The sequence below is a fragment of the Humulus lupulus genome, chromosome X, assembly GCF_963169125.1.
Source record: "Humulus lupulus chromosome X, drHumLupu1.1, whole genome shotgun sequence".
Taxonomy (NCBI): Eukaryota; Viridiplantae; Streptophyta; class Magnoliopsida; order Rosales; family Cannabaceae; genus Humulus; species Humulus lupulus.
Window position 1 is genome coordinate 120235637 of NC_084802.1, and position 15942 is coordinate 120251578.

The following is a 15942-nucleotide window of genomic DNA, read 5'->3' on the forward strand; positions in this document are numbered from 1 at the left end:
GTCTTGCCGGCCAGAGTTCGGTGCCTGCAGCGGTTTTGGAGGAGGGAACTCGTCAGCGTTTACCGGTGGTGCTCTGGGAGGACTTCCTCCAGGTGGAGTGGCTAGTGATGAGGCCACCCTATCACCTCCGTGAACCTCAGGGTCTTTCGGGGGCTCCTCGTCCCTGGGTGGAGGAGCATCCTTCATGGAGGCCTTCAGCTGGACTCCGCTCAGGTGAACCTCTACCTCCCGTGGCTCCCTCAGTCGTTTTGAGCGTCTTGGCATCTTCTTCTTGCCGGAAATAATGGTGGAACAGTAGCTTGAAACTAACGTTTCCACAGACGGCGCCAAACTGTTGATGGTGAGAACTCGACAACTAAGTTGAGTTGGAAAAATTATCAAATCAAGATCACTAATCGGAAAGCTGTAAAAATTTGAACAATAACTCAAGAACAATGATAGAACAATAATGGAGAATTCAGTCTTTCATTCACACTTAAGCCTCTGCTACAGTAAAATCTTCAACCTCTTTTCAGGTGGTCTTAGAGTTCATTTTATAGTAGGCTCTAATGGCCTTAGGTACATAGTGGTCCAGGAGACCATAGGGTACATAAGTACTGTGTCAGGGGAGTGGCTTCAGAGGTCGTGGTCGTACATCCCGTACAGGAGTAGGTGTCAGGAGGATGTCTCCACTACTTATCTGTACCCATGTCTGACGTGTGGTGGCAGGCATAGTGGCACAGGAGGTAGTGGTGTCGGCTCTGACCTTTGGCCGTAGACGTACGGACCATGACTCTTACCCCAGCAGCCTCACTGGCACTGGTACCCATACTCAGTACTAGGTCGTACAAGTATGTCCCATTCGACTCGTACTGGAGCCTCTAAGCATTGGGATCTCAAGGTGTAAGGAATGGGACCCTTGGTGTGAGGTGGAGATCTTGGGTCCTTGGTATGAGATGCTTGAAACACCCCGAGGCCACCCACGGGCATAGGTGATAAGCACGTGGCCTCGCCAGGCGTCTAAGTGGGCGTGGCGAGATGCGTCCCTCGCAGGCCTCTTACGCAAGGCCTCCCTTGCGTGGCCTCCCTTGTGGTGTGGCTTGGAACCAGATGTGTGGGGTGACAGGGCGACGGCCTCCTGAAAAGACGATGGCCCGAAGGGCCTCTCGGGGGCGCGCGCGCGAAGGGCCTCGCGCGGACCTGCACACGAGGTGCCGTTGATGGCCTCGCTTGGTGCTAGCCCCTACGTCGGCCTCGCGAGATGCATGGTGTCCGAGGGCCTCGTGTGGTGCCAGCCTTCATGTCGGCCTCGCGAGATACAAGGTGGCCGAGGGCCTCGCTTAGTGCTAGCCCCTACGTCGGTCTCGCGAGATGCATGGTGTTCGAGGGCCTCGCTTGGTGCTAGCCCCTACGTCGGCCTCGCGAGATGTAAGGTGACCGAGGGCCTCGCGAGATGTATGGCGCCTGGTGGCCTCGCGAGATGGGTGGCCTCGCCCATGTGTTGGCCTCGCGATATGGAGGCCTCGCCCCTGGCCTGATGCACGCGGATGAAGGCCTCGCGAGAGGGGTGGCCTCGCAAGATGGCCTCGCCCATGTGTTGGCCTGATGCGCGTGGATGATGGCCTCGCGAGAGGGGTGGCCTTGCGAGATGGCCTCGCCCACGTGTTGGCCTGATGCGCGTGGATGAAGGCCTCGTGAGAGGGGTGGCCTCGCGAGATGGCCTCGCCCATGTGTTGGCCTGATGCGCGCGGATGATGGCCTCACGAAAGGGGTGGCCTCGCGAGACGACGGTGGCCCAAGGGCCTTACCCCTGTTATCCAATAAATTAGCATTTGTGACGTGGCAAGTAATCTCTTGACACGTGGCTGTCACCTGGAGCGTCTGCTAGAGTATCGACCAGGAGACACACCAGAACCAGGACAGACCTGTCTTTACCACGACTAGACTGGTCGGTGGTTCCGCTGGCAAAGCAACATTTATAGAAGATCTTATGAATCCCGAATTTATCTCATGCAATCTTCTGAATATCCCATGATTCAGAGAATAATATCTGTAACAATATTGGGCAACCCTCCATGAGCCTATAAATAGCAGGAGATGGCTCATGGGAAGGGACTTTTGGAGCCCGGAAATCATAGAGATTATAGAAATTATCTGAGTAAACTTGTATTGTTTATGAGGAGTGTTGAAACTCATTGAACCCAAGTTCTCTGATCACACTTTTGATCCCATATCAATATCATTCTAAGTGGACGTAGGTCATTACCAGATCCTGGGGCCGAACCACTATAAATTACTGTGTTTTCTTTACTTTTGTCATTACGTTATTATCTATATATATTCGTCTATATCATTCATATTTTGACTCCGTGTCAGCTGGCTAAATCGTGGGTCAACAAACACTAGTGAACTGTTCTGGCAGTAATTAATCTAAAGATTTCATAACTTTATTTTACTGCAAACTGTTTTAAGTTCATTACCTTAATCTCGATCCTCTCATACCAATATGAGATTAAGACCATATAGATGAACTTTAGAATTTTATGATATTTACGTAATATTTGTTGGGGTTTTATGCCCTAATTAAAACCCAAATTCTTTGTAATCACATTTTATTATCAATAAAAGAATAGAAATCATTTTTTGACTTGGTCAATCACTTTGCTCACATGTTTTATTTTCATGATTATTTGTTTAATATAAACTTCTATTAAATCCCGAGCATATAGCTAATCTTATTTACAGTGACGTAATCACAGTGGAATATAAATATGATTATATGTTCAAAATAAGTTAGTCCTAAGATTAGTTAGTGCACCGGATTTACATTGACTTGCCAATCTATGATATGATCTACTTACACATTACAGTATTATGTTCTTTCCAGAACATTAGCAAAGTAGATAAGATCAGATGTATTTGTTACATCGGACAGGACCGATATTGACAGTTGATAAGAAAAGTAAACATACCGTTATTATCTATTCTAGTCATATCATATAGTTGACCATAGGTCAATTCAATCTCAATTCTGAGTGGTTAGTATTCTAACTGATTGTATTATTTGAGTTCTTTGACTTGTTCGTTACCAGCTTACCCTACGGACTAGCCCATACTTACATCTTGGGAACTCGGTAGTATAATTGAGTGGGAGTGTTAATCATAGATATGAACATCTATAGCTTCTGATGAAGAAGTGAAACGATGGTTTCCTTTTAGTTTGGTTCAAGGTGTTAAATGATAGAGATCTCATTTCAGTAATTAAATTAGTTTACTGAAATATCATTTACAAGGAACTAAGTGTTTTAAGGATAAAATACAATGAGGGGTAAAACGGTATTTTAGTCCTATCTCATTGTAGACCGTCTATAGAGGATTGAGTGACAATTATGGTTGTAACAATGGATAATTAATAGCGTATCTATATTTGTTATAGAGCGTTCTATGAATTCAAGAGTGCAATTCCAAGTCTATAGTGGAGTCACGAGGAATTAATAAGTTAGTAAATTTATTTGTTAAATTTATGATAACTTATTGGAGCTTGATTTCATAGGCCCATGGTCCCCATTGTACCTTGGATAAAATCATCTAGATAGTCTCAATTAATTGATTTAATCATCAATTAGAATTATCAAAGTTGACCAGGTCAATTTTGGATAGTTTCACAGAGTTGTGTAATTTTTAGAAGAAAAGAGAAATTATGGCAGATTTATTAATTAAGATAAATTGGTATCTAAATTAATAAATAAGTTTAAATCAAGGTTCAAATTATAAATAATTCATTTGATAAAGGATTTAAATAATTATTTAATTAATTAAATCAATAGAAAATAATACAGGCCTTGATTTTAAGTCCAATGGGCTTATAATCAAATGGGAAATTTCACGAGCCTATAGCCCATGATAATTTCGACCTAGGGCTTCAAAATGGTTGTTATTTTATTGATTTTTTAATTAAATTAAATGGCCTAATTGAGTCTATAAAAGGAGTGCTTAGAGAGAAGATTTTAGAGAAGACAGATAAGTCACAAGTCAGATTTTCTGATAGTTTTATATTCTCTCTAAACACAATTCCTTTTCTAAACCACTTTGTTATTTTCTCTTCTTCTCTCTATATCTATCTCATGTGTTGAGAATTGCCCACACTAGTCTAGGTGGTTCTAAGGATACATTGGAAGATCGTGAAGAAAATAGAAGATCGGTTCTGTTTCTTGATAATACTCTGTGACAGAGAGGATGCAAGAGTTAGAGAAACTGAAGGAAGGACTCTTTAATTCCGCTGCGTATATTGTAAGTATTCTAATTTTTGTTTTTCTTTGAATTCAATTTTAGAAACATGTTTTAGGCTATCTCGTATTAATTTGTTTAATAATAGATATACATGAAAATAAATAAAGATCATGTATAAGCTTTTCCAACAACTGGTATCAGATATTTAAGATATTTTCAAATTCAAATTTAAAAATAAACTAACAACTTAATTTTAAATCTTTTAATATATTAAAATATTAGAATTATGATATCAGATATTTAAGATATTTTCATTTGAATTTTTCATATTCTAATTGAATCTTTATTTGAAAATATAAATATCTTTTTATTCTATAGTTTTTAATATTTAAATTATTTGAAATTTAATATTGTTAGTTAGATATTTTTATGGATATTTGAATTTGTTTAACTATTTGAGATATTTTAGGCTTGTTATAACTATTTGTATTTTATTATTTTTGAATGGTTAAAATATTAGATAATAGTTGTAATAACACAAGATATTTTAGAAAATAGTTAAGATATTGATTTTAAAATTTAAAATTGGTTAAATTTTGAAAAATATAATTTTTTTTCAGCCAATTAATAAAATATTTTTTTAATAAATGAGATTTAAATTAACTTTGGTTAATTGTTGATAAATCCTATTTAAATTAAATTAATATTTTTTTTTTAAAATTAACCTAAAACGAAGTTGATTGTTGATAAATGAAATTTAAATTAACTATTGTTAATTGTTGATAAATTTCATTTAAATTGACTTATTTTTTGTAAAAATTTAATTAATTTGAATTTTTTTCGATAAATTCTAGATAATTAATTGTGGTATTTTTGCAAATGAAATAAATTGTGGTATTTTTGCATAAATTCATAGAATTGCTCATAAAGTAACATGATTAGGCCCATCCAATTATAATATGTCTGTGTTGCACTATATGTGGTATTTTTGCAATTGGGCTTAGATGCATATAGTGACCCATATGTTTGTTAGATATATGGTATTTTGCCAAATAAAATATTCATAAAATGATAGGTTTTATTTGGGCCCATTAGAAAATGTAAAGTTTAAATTCCTCTCTTGTGGGTGATTCCACTTGTGAAGGCCCATTTGCTTTGCATGACTATAGTGGGTCTAATCAATTAATAACAATTAATAAAACGAAGGTTTAAATTCCTGTCTTTTGGACCTTGTATGGAAGATAAGGGGCCTTTGTAGTGGGAACGACATACTGGACCCAGCCCTCCTCCATACAAGCCCAATTGTTAAGACCTATTTACCTGAGTTAGACTTAATTGTATAGGTTCATTATATTAGTTAAACCTAAATATTGATTAGCAACAAATTAATTCTAAATTAATTGAATTTGTTTCAATGTGACACTTTAGAATTAATAAGAAATTATAGGACTTTGGTATTAAAAAAAAATTTAATCTGTTTAATTTTTTTTGGAAAACCATAGTCATTAATTTTCTAAAAATAAATAATAAAAATACTAATTTTAATTTTATAATGAGCTTATTTTAAGAATTTTATTCGATCTCCACCGTTGGTTTAACATAGTCAATAGCTTAATGGGGCCTCGAGGCGCTTTGATTCGTCCCCCTACGGAAGGTGTTCATTAGTTATTTTGACAAGGTTAGATTTCAAAAGATAGATAATTATAGGTCAAATTCTACTAGACTCACCCCTACGGTGACTACTAGGACTAAATCTATGATTATTGAAACCGTGGGTCTAGCTCATAAAATAAGAGATTTTGTTTTCTTATTTTGATCGAATAGTAGGTTGTTAATAATGGTGTCCATTATTAAATGAGTTTATAACTCTATTTAACTAGTGGTATTTTTTACTCTCACCAACCGGGACAAGGATATCATAGATTAGTTAAAAACCTAAAGAAATAGAGATATGATTGTTTTTGGTATTTTTTCTCATATCTTACATATTTTTGGTATATGTTGTGCTATTTCTTGAAATTTGTGTGATTAGAAGTTTTATTGAGCAAATGTGATTGATTTCTTTTTTATAGGTAATTTGTAGTTTTAAGCTAAGTAGTGTTTGTGTCTACTCCCATCCCTTCTCAACTTTCGATGGAGAAACTCACTAGAAAAAACTTCCTTAATTGGAAGCAGAATATCAACATAAAGTTGATTGGTGGCAACTCCGAGTTCGCCATGATTGAGGAATCCCTAGAACGAGCATCGTCTCCGCACGTTCTTGATAGCACCGTAAATGCTTGGATAACACCGTCTCCACACGTACGTGATGGCACTGTAGATTCTCGGATGGCACCGTGTTTGCACGTTCGTGCTCAACTCAACTATGGTCTGACGCAGCTCATGAACGAGCTTCAGATTATTGAACCTATCATGGGTGGACCTAGTAAAGGAGGTGAAAATAAGACTACTGATGTTGCTGCTCATCTAGCTAAGGCTGAAGCTAACCAAGCTTCGTCTTCGAAAGCTGGAAACAAGAGGAAAGGTGGACAAATTAACAACCCCAAGCCTGCAAAGGCTGCAAAGACGAGTGCACAACCAAGTGCACAGACGCCTAAGGGGAAGAACAAGAAAGGTAAAGATAAGTGCTTTCACTGCAAAGAGAAGGGGCATTGGAAACAAGATTGCCCTAAGTTTCTATTAGCGAAAAACAAAGGTAATGATTTTAGTTCATTTATCTTGGAAACATGTGTTTTAGAGAATGATAAATCCGTTTGGATTATTGATTTTGGAACTACTAACCATGTTTGTAACTCTTTACAGCTTCTTGAATCGTGGGAGGAAGTGAACGAAGGTGGCTTAAAGCTTAGAGTTGGGAACGGAGCGTTCGTTAAGGTCCAAGCTAGAGGAATAGCTCGTCTGAAGTTCAGAAATAAGTACTTAATTTTAAAAGATGTATTTTTTATTCCGAATTTTAGTAGAAATTTAATTTCAGTTTCCATGTTGCAATTAGAACGATTTGTTATGACTTTCACAAGTTTTAATATATCTATTTCTTTCAATGGATCACAATTGTGTATTGCATGTTTGGAAAATGGGCTTTATATTCTGCGACCTAATGAACCCCTCGCTCTTAACAATGATTTATTCAAAGTAGCTAAACCTAGGACCAATAAACGTCAAAAGACCGATAACAATAATATGACGTATTTATGGCACTTGAGACTAGGTCACATTGGCTATGATAGGATTCAAAGACTTACAAAGGACGGACCTTTGAGGGAACTCACCTTAGGTGAATTACCTGTCTGTGAATCTTGTCTAGAAGGCAAACTGACCAAGCGTCCATTCTCTAGAAAGGGTGATAGGGCCAAAGAACCACTTGGTCTTGTGCATTCAGATGTTTGTGGACCTTTGAATATACAAGCCAGGGGTTGTTTTGAGTATTTCGTCACTTTCATTGACGATTACTCTATATACTCATGTCTTTAGCTAATGCATAGGAAATCAGAAACATTTTCAAAGTTTCAGGAATTCCTAGCAATGGCTCAGAACCAATTAGGTAAAAGGTTAAAGATCTTGCGATCTGATAGGGGTGGAGAATATTTGGATATGCAGTTCCAAGATCATTTAATTGACCTTGGGATTTTATCATAACTTACTGCCCCAGGTACTCTGCAACAAAATGGTGTAGCGGAACGCCGAAACAGAACTTTTTTGGAAATGGTTAAATGCATGCTTAGTTACTCAACTCTACCAACTTCGTTCTGGGGACATGTAATTGAAACCACAAATGACATTCTCAATGTCGTGCCATCAAAATCAGTCCCCAAAACACCTTTAGAACGCTGGAATGGTCGTGAACCTAGTTTACGCCATTATAGAATTTGGGGGTGTCTCGCTCACGTCCTGAGGACAAAGGAGGGAATGCTAGAACCGCGAACTGAAGTTTGCATGTTTGTTGGCTATCCTAAAGGTACTCGAGGTGGACTTTTCTATAGTCATTCAGAAAAGAAAGTGTTTACTTCTACAAATGCTACTTTTCTGGAAAATGACTATGTCAAGAACTTTAAACCTCGCAGCAAAGTAGTTTTAGAGGAGATGGTTAAAGAATTGACTCCAAACAATGTTACATCGTTATCAACGCGAGTTGATGATGAAATTCCCACTCTTCATGTACAACCGACGCAAGTCGATTTAAATGAAGAAAGTACCACTGTTCCTGAGCAAACAGTCACGGAGCCTCGTCGTAGTGGGAAGGTTTCTAGAAACCCAGTTCGCTATGGTTTGGATGGTGAAACCAATATGGTTGTTGGTGACACTAGTGATGATGATCCATTGTCTTTCAAACAGGCAATGGCTAGCCCTGAAAAGGAACTATGGCTCGAAGCCATGAAACAGGAAATGGAGTCTATGTACTCAAATTCCGTCTGGGATCTTGTGGAAGAACCTAGTGACTTTAGGGCCATTGGGTGCAAGTGGAACTACAAGAAGAAATGAGGTGTTGATGGAAATATCGAGACTTATAAAGCTCGATTAGTGGCAAAGGGTTATACCCAAAGAGAAGGCGTGGACTATGAGGAAACTTTTAGTCCGGTAGCCATGCTCAAATCCATTCGCATCCTCCTATCCATAGCAGCCGCTCTCGACTATGAGATTTGCCAAATGAATGTCAAGACAGCTTTTCTTAATGGAAAGCTTGACGAGGTCATTTAAATGGATCAGCCAGAAGGATTTAAAGTATCTGGACAAGAAGGAAAAGTTTGTAAGTTAAATAGGTCCATCTCTGGACTTAAGCAAGCTTCTCGTTCCAGGAATCTTAGGTTTAATGAAATAATCAAAACCTATGGCTTTGAACAAAATATTGATGAGCCCTGTGTTTACCAACTGAAGGCAAATCAAATAGTGGTATTCCTGGTTCTTTATGTAAATGATATCTTACTCATTGGAAACAATGTTAAGAAATTATCAGATGTGAAGAATTGGCTGAGCACTCAATTCCAGATGAAGGATTTGGGTGAAGCAAGTTATGTTCTAGGTATCCAGATCATCAGGGATAGAAAGAACAAACTTTTAGCTCTATCTCAAGCAGCTTACATTGATAAAGTGCTTGAACGTTTCTCAATGACAAATTCCAAGAAAGGGCGTCTACCGTCCCGCCATGGAATTCATCTTTCAAAAAAGCAGTCTCCCCAGACTCCTGAAGAGGAAGATGCAATAAGAAAAGTTCCTCACGCATCTGCAGTTGGAAGTCTGATGTATGCCATGTTGTGTACTAGACCAGATATCTGCTATGCAGTGGGAGTAGTGAGCAGGTATCAGTCAAACCCAGGACCGGAACATTTGATAGCAGTTAAGCATATCCTAAAGTATTTGAGACGGACTAGGGATTATATGTTATTCTACAAGGGTGGTGTTCTAAACCCTGTAGGCTACACCGATTCAGAATTTCAGACTGATGTCGATGACAGAAAGTCTACTTCTGGAATGGTTTTTACTCTTGGGGGTGGAGCTGGGATTTGGAGAAGCGTAAAGCAGTCTGCAATCTCAGATTCCACCATGGAGGCTGAGTACATAGCCGCGTCAGAAGCAACTAAGGAAATAGTCTGGCTAAAGAAGTTCTATTTGGATCTTGGGGTTATTCCAGAAATGGATAAACTGCTTGTATTGTTTTATGACAATACAGGAGCGATAGCCAACTTGAAAGAACCTCGAAGTCACAAGAGGAGTAAGCATATAGAAAGGAAGTATCACATTATTCGAGAATATGTAGCCAGGGGAGATGTGAAGGTTATGAAGATTGCAACTGAAGACAATCTTGCGGATCCGTTTACAAAGACACTACCAGAAGCTACATTTGATAAGCATATCAAGGAAATGGGATTAGTAGAATTAAGGCATTAGTTTCAATTAGTGCAAGTGGGAGTTTGTTGGGGTTTTATGCCCTAATTAAAACCCAAATTCTTTGTAATCTCATTTTATTATCAATAAAATAATAGAAATCATTTTTTGACTTGGTCAATCACTTTGCTCACATGTTTTATTTTCATGATTATTTGTTTAATATAAACTTCTATTAAATCCCGAGCATATAGCTAATCTTATTTACAGTGACGTAATCATAGTGGAATATAAATATGATTATATGTTCAAAATATGTTAGTCCTAAGATTAGTTAGTGCACCGGATTTACACTGACTTGCCAATCTACGATATGATCTACTTACACATTACAGTGTTATGTTCTTTCCAGAACATTAGCAAAGTAGATAAGATCAGATGTATTTGTTACATCGGACAGGACCGATATTGACAGTTGATAAGATAAGTAAACATACCGTTATTATCTATTCTAGTCATATCATATAGTTGACCATAGGTCAATTCAATCTCAATTCTGAGTGGTTAGTATTCTAACTGATTGTATTATTTGAGTTCTTTGACTTGTTCGTTAACAGCTTACCCTACGGATTAGCCCATACTTACATCTTGGGAACTCGGTAGTATAATTGAGTGGGAGTGTTAATCATAGATATGAACATCTATAGCTTCTGATGAAGAAGTGAAACGATGGTTTCCTTTTAGTTTGGTTCAAGGTGTTAAATGATAGAGATCTCATTTCAGTAATTAAATTAGTTTACTGAAATATCATTTACAAGGAACTAAGTGTTTTAAGGATAAAATACAATGAGGGGTAAAACGGTATTTTAGTCCTATCTCATTGTAGACCGTCTATAGAGGATTGAGTGACAATTATGGTTGTAACAATGGATAATTAATAGCGTATCTATATATGTTATAGAGCGTTCTATGAATTCAAGAGTGCAATTCCAAGTCTATAGTGGAGTCACGAGGAATTAATAAGTTAGTAAATTTATCTGTTAAATTTATGATAACTTATTGGAGCTTGATTTCATAGGCCCATGGTCCCCATTGTACCTTGGATAAAATCATCTAGATAGTCTCAATTAATTGATTTAATCATCAATTAGAATTATCAAAGTTGACCAGGTCAATTTTGGATAGTTTCACAGAGTTGTGTAATTTTTAGAAGAAAAGAGAAATTATGGCAGATTTATTAATTAAGATAAATTGGTATCTAAATTAATAAATAAGTTTAAATCAAGGTTCAAATTATAAATAATTCATTTGATAAAGGATTTAAATAATTATTTAATTAATTAAATCAATAGAAAATAATACAGGCCTTGATTTTAAGTCCAATGGGCTTATAATCAAATGGGAAATTTCACGGGCCTATAGCCCATGATAATTTCGACCTAGGGCTTCAAAATGGCTGTTATTTTATTGATTTTTTAATTAAATTAAATGGCCTAATTGAGTCTATAAAAGGAGTGCTTAGAGAGAAGATTTTAGAGAAGACAGATAAGTCACAAGTCAAATTTTCTGATAGTTTTATATTCTCTCTAAACACAAGTCATTTTCTAAGCCACTTTGTTATTTTCTCTTCTTCTCTCTATATCTATCTCATGTGTTGAGAATTTCCCACACTAGTATAGGTGGTTCTAAGGATACATTGGAAGATCGTGAAGAAAATAGAAGATCGGTTCAGTTTCTTGATAATACTCTGCGACAGAGAGGATGCAAGAGTTAGAGAAACTGAAGGAAGGACTCTTTAATTCCGCTGCGTATACTGTAAGTATTCTAATTTTTGTTTTTCTTTGAATTCAATTTTAGAAACATGTTTTAGGCTATCTCGTATTAATTTGTTTAATATTAGATATACATGAAAATAAATAAAGATCCTGTATAAGTTTTTCCAACAATATTATCAACATAATATCGGACATAGTCTATATATATAATAATTCAATTCAATTATTGATTTCATTTAAAAAATTTGTAGAATACAATTGCTTTAAGGGCACTATTCCTAACACCATCTCCACCGGCAAATGACATGCTTTACCAAAAACTAACCGGTAGGGTGACTTGCCAATAGGAGCTTGTATGCAGTCCTGTCCCATAATGAGTCATCTAGCTTTTTAGACCAATCTCTTCTTGATCTATTGACTGCTTCTCAAGGATACTTTTGACTTCTCTTTTTGACAATTCTGCTTGACCATTAGTTTGAGGATGTATGGTAGAGCGATTCTATGATGAACACCAAAACGAGCCAGCAAGGCATCCATCATCTTGTTACAAAAATGGCTACCTTCCTCACTTATTAAAGCCCTAGGAGTGCCAAAATGAGTGAATATGTGCTTATGCAAGAATTTGAGTACCACCTTGCTATCATTTGTAAGTGTTGTTGCTGCTTCCACCCATTTAGATACATAATCCATCACTAGTAGGATGTACTTATTATTGTAAGATGGTGGAAAGGGATCCATAAAACCTATACGCCATACATCAAATAATTCCACTTCAAGAATCCCAAGAAAGGGCATCTCATCTCTCCTTGAAATACTACCAACAAGTTGACATCGATCACAAGCTTTTACAAATTTATTCACATCTTTCCACAACGTAGGCCAATAAAAACCACACTTTAATACCTTTGCAGCTGTCCTTGTTGCTCTTAAATGACCACCACAATGAAAAGTATGACAATGAGTCAAAATCAACACCATCTCATCTTCAGGCACACAACAACAAATAACTTGATCTGCGCAATGCTTGTATAAGATGGGCTCCTCCTAATAATAATGCTTTATCTCCGAATAAAACTTTTTTAGTTGTTGTTTAGACATCTCTGGAGGCATTATATTGGCAGCCAAGAAATTAACATAGTCAGCGAACCACGGTACCTCCTTATTCTCATGTACTTTAAATAACTGCTCATATGGAAAAGCATCATTAATCTGCACCTCTTTCTCACTTTGACTCTCTTCTAATTCTAACCTGGACAAATGATCAACCACCAAATTTTCAATTCCTTTCTTATCCCTAATCTCCATGTCAAATTCTTGTAGAAATAGAACCCAATGAATGAGACGAGGCTTTGCATCTTTGTTAGTCATAAGGTATTTAATGGCAGAATGATCAGTGTATACTATTACCTTATTCCCAATGAGATATGGCCTAAACTTATCAAAAGCGAACACAATGGCCAAGAGCTTTGTAACACCCTACTACCCAGGGACCGTTACACTGTATATTTTAAATAGTGCTAAACTCACTACACGAGTCATGCCATAATTGTGTAGCTAAACGTGATTAACGGTTTAGGGTTAAAAATTCTTGGTCAAAGATACAAACGTTTCACTAAAACGTTTACTGTATACATGGGATCCCAAAATACATTTAAAATGTTAATTACAATAAAAGAGTTACAACCTGCCGACCTAAGCGGCAAAATAAGGTTTAACCCTAGTTCCTCTTTAAACCCTCGACCGTGGTGGTCGAGCAGCCGCATATGTACACATCGTCACCTAAGCTCTCCAACTCAAGGATGGTCCAACTTTCTTTTCCCTTTACATGCACCACATAGCATCCGTGATACGAGACTCAACAAGAAAACTTAAACATGGTCATAAGCAGTTAATAACATGTTACAAAATCATAATAAGCATGCCTAGTAGTAATAACCCTACTCATGCATGCATACAGGTACAAATAAATGATTATGGAATCATTCTAAGGCTTGCAGCCCTAATTAGATGACCACAAAGTCAACCTGGGGTCCTTTGTCCTGAATAGAAGACCATAGAGTCAACCTTGGGTCCTTTGCCCTGCCCTCTATATAACAAGCTTTGGAGCTGATCTAGCATACTCGGCGCTAAGTTTTCTTCGACTAATAGATCGGTCAAGTGTATGATGCGCTTCTGGTTAGGCTAGATTGTGTGGACCAATGCTTAGCGCGCTATCACCCTGCTTGACTAATAAGTCAATGCCTTACGACCATCACTCAGTGTGTTAATGTTGTCCTTGACTAATAAATCAATGCTAGGATATGGGACTAATAAGTCACCCCAGGTCCCTTATCCCTTATCCTTTGTATAAGCGTACCTGGCACTGACCAAAACTCCACGTGCTAAGGCTGTTCTTGACTAATAAGTCATTGCTAGGATATGGGACTAATAAGTCACCCCGGATCCCTTATTCCTATCCTCTGTTTAAGCGTATAATGCGCTAACCAGCACTCAACGTGCTAAGTCCGTTCTTGACTAATAAGTCAATACTAGGATATGGGACTAATAAATCACCCCGGATCCCTTAGTCATATCCTCTAGTTAGCCTAGCCAATACAATTAGCGCTCAACACGTTATTGCCGCCCTTGACTGATAAGTCATTGCTTTTCGACCAGCGCTCAGCGCTATTGCCTACCTAGACTAATAAGTCAATGCTTTTCTCAATAAGATAATGCAAACATATATATATCATATATCAAATATCCCGATATAAAGCATTCAGCATGCTTAATCAACAATCATAAGCATAATCATAATCATGCACATACTCAAGGGTTCATGCCCTATTCAAGTTCCTGTTCAACCATTCAGAATCACACGCATAATAATAATCATGCACATTTGCAGAGACTCAATCTCTGATCAATTTTACATCCAACATTCAGGCTACGCCATAATCACATGTATCACATACCGGGTGCAGCTTTCTTACCTTTGGTCCAAGCACAGGTTACCAATAAATGACCCTTGAGCACGATCCTGATTCTGAGTCCCTAGCGATAACCTAGTCACAACCATAATATAGAATTCCATAAAAAATGAGTAAATAAAGGCTTCTAGATCGAGTCCTAGCCTCCGAGACATCAAATCCTACTAAAACGAGTAGTAGGATCAATCCCGAGCCTTTAGGTTTAAGTTCCCGCACTCAAAATCTACCCAAGGCCAAAAATCCATTAAGCGTCGCGGCCCCCAAACAATTGAGCCACGTCCCGTTGAAGTCAAAGGCCCGACCCTCTTCTCTGCCTGCACTAGCGCCGTCGTGCGCCCTAGCGGGCGCTGCGGTGCCAATAGCCCATTGGCACCTGCTTCTCCTTCACTCAATTCTAGCCGTGACGCCCGAAGAACAGGGTTGCGGCTCGACCTGCAAACTCACATTTTTCCTCTATTTTCACATGCCAAATCCTTCCATAAACCTATCCAAACGTAGCCAAATCCCATAAACAAAGTTCCTAAACAACTCAGCAGCCCAAACCATCAAAACACAAGTTACAACCCAATCAAAAACTCGTCAAAACTATAAAATCCAATCAAAGCTTAAAAGCTCGAAAACTCAAAACATAAAGCTTGGATTACCCCTGATTAAGTTGTTTTCCAATTAAATCGTCTGGCTAACAAGCTTCTAATCTTCCCTAGAATCGTTATGACTCTAACATTGCTTTAATCTGAGTCCTATAACTCGAGTTTCCTTCGAAAATGCTAACGGGCGTCAAAAAGAGAACGGGAGAAAGAGAGAACGTAACTGAACGTTTTTTTATTTCTGGCAGGTTACTTCGAGCTTAAGTAGCCTCAAGCAAATCCAAATGCTCGGGGTCCCAAAAACACCCCTCGAGGTAAAATAGTCAAAATTCCTAGAATTCCCTCCTAATCTCATTAACTCCCAATATATCATCAAATATTCATTCCCATTACCTGTTATCCAGATTTCCGGATAGCGTTTAGATGGATAGTCTCGGGGAAGCAGAATTATCAAAGTCTTTCACGGAGGGTGACCAGGGCTCGCGGATGGACAGAAAGGCTTCGCCTCTCCCGTTTAGTGTCTAGCACACTCTTTCAAGCAACCGCGACCCAGAAGCTCGTCAATTCTCCCGGACTCCCGAA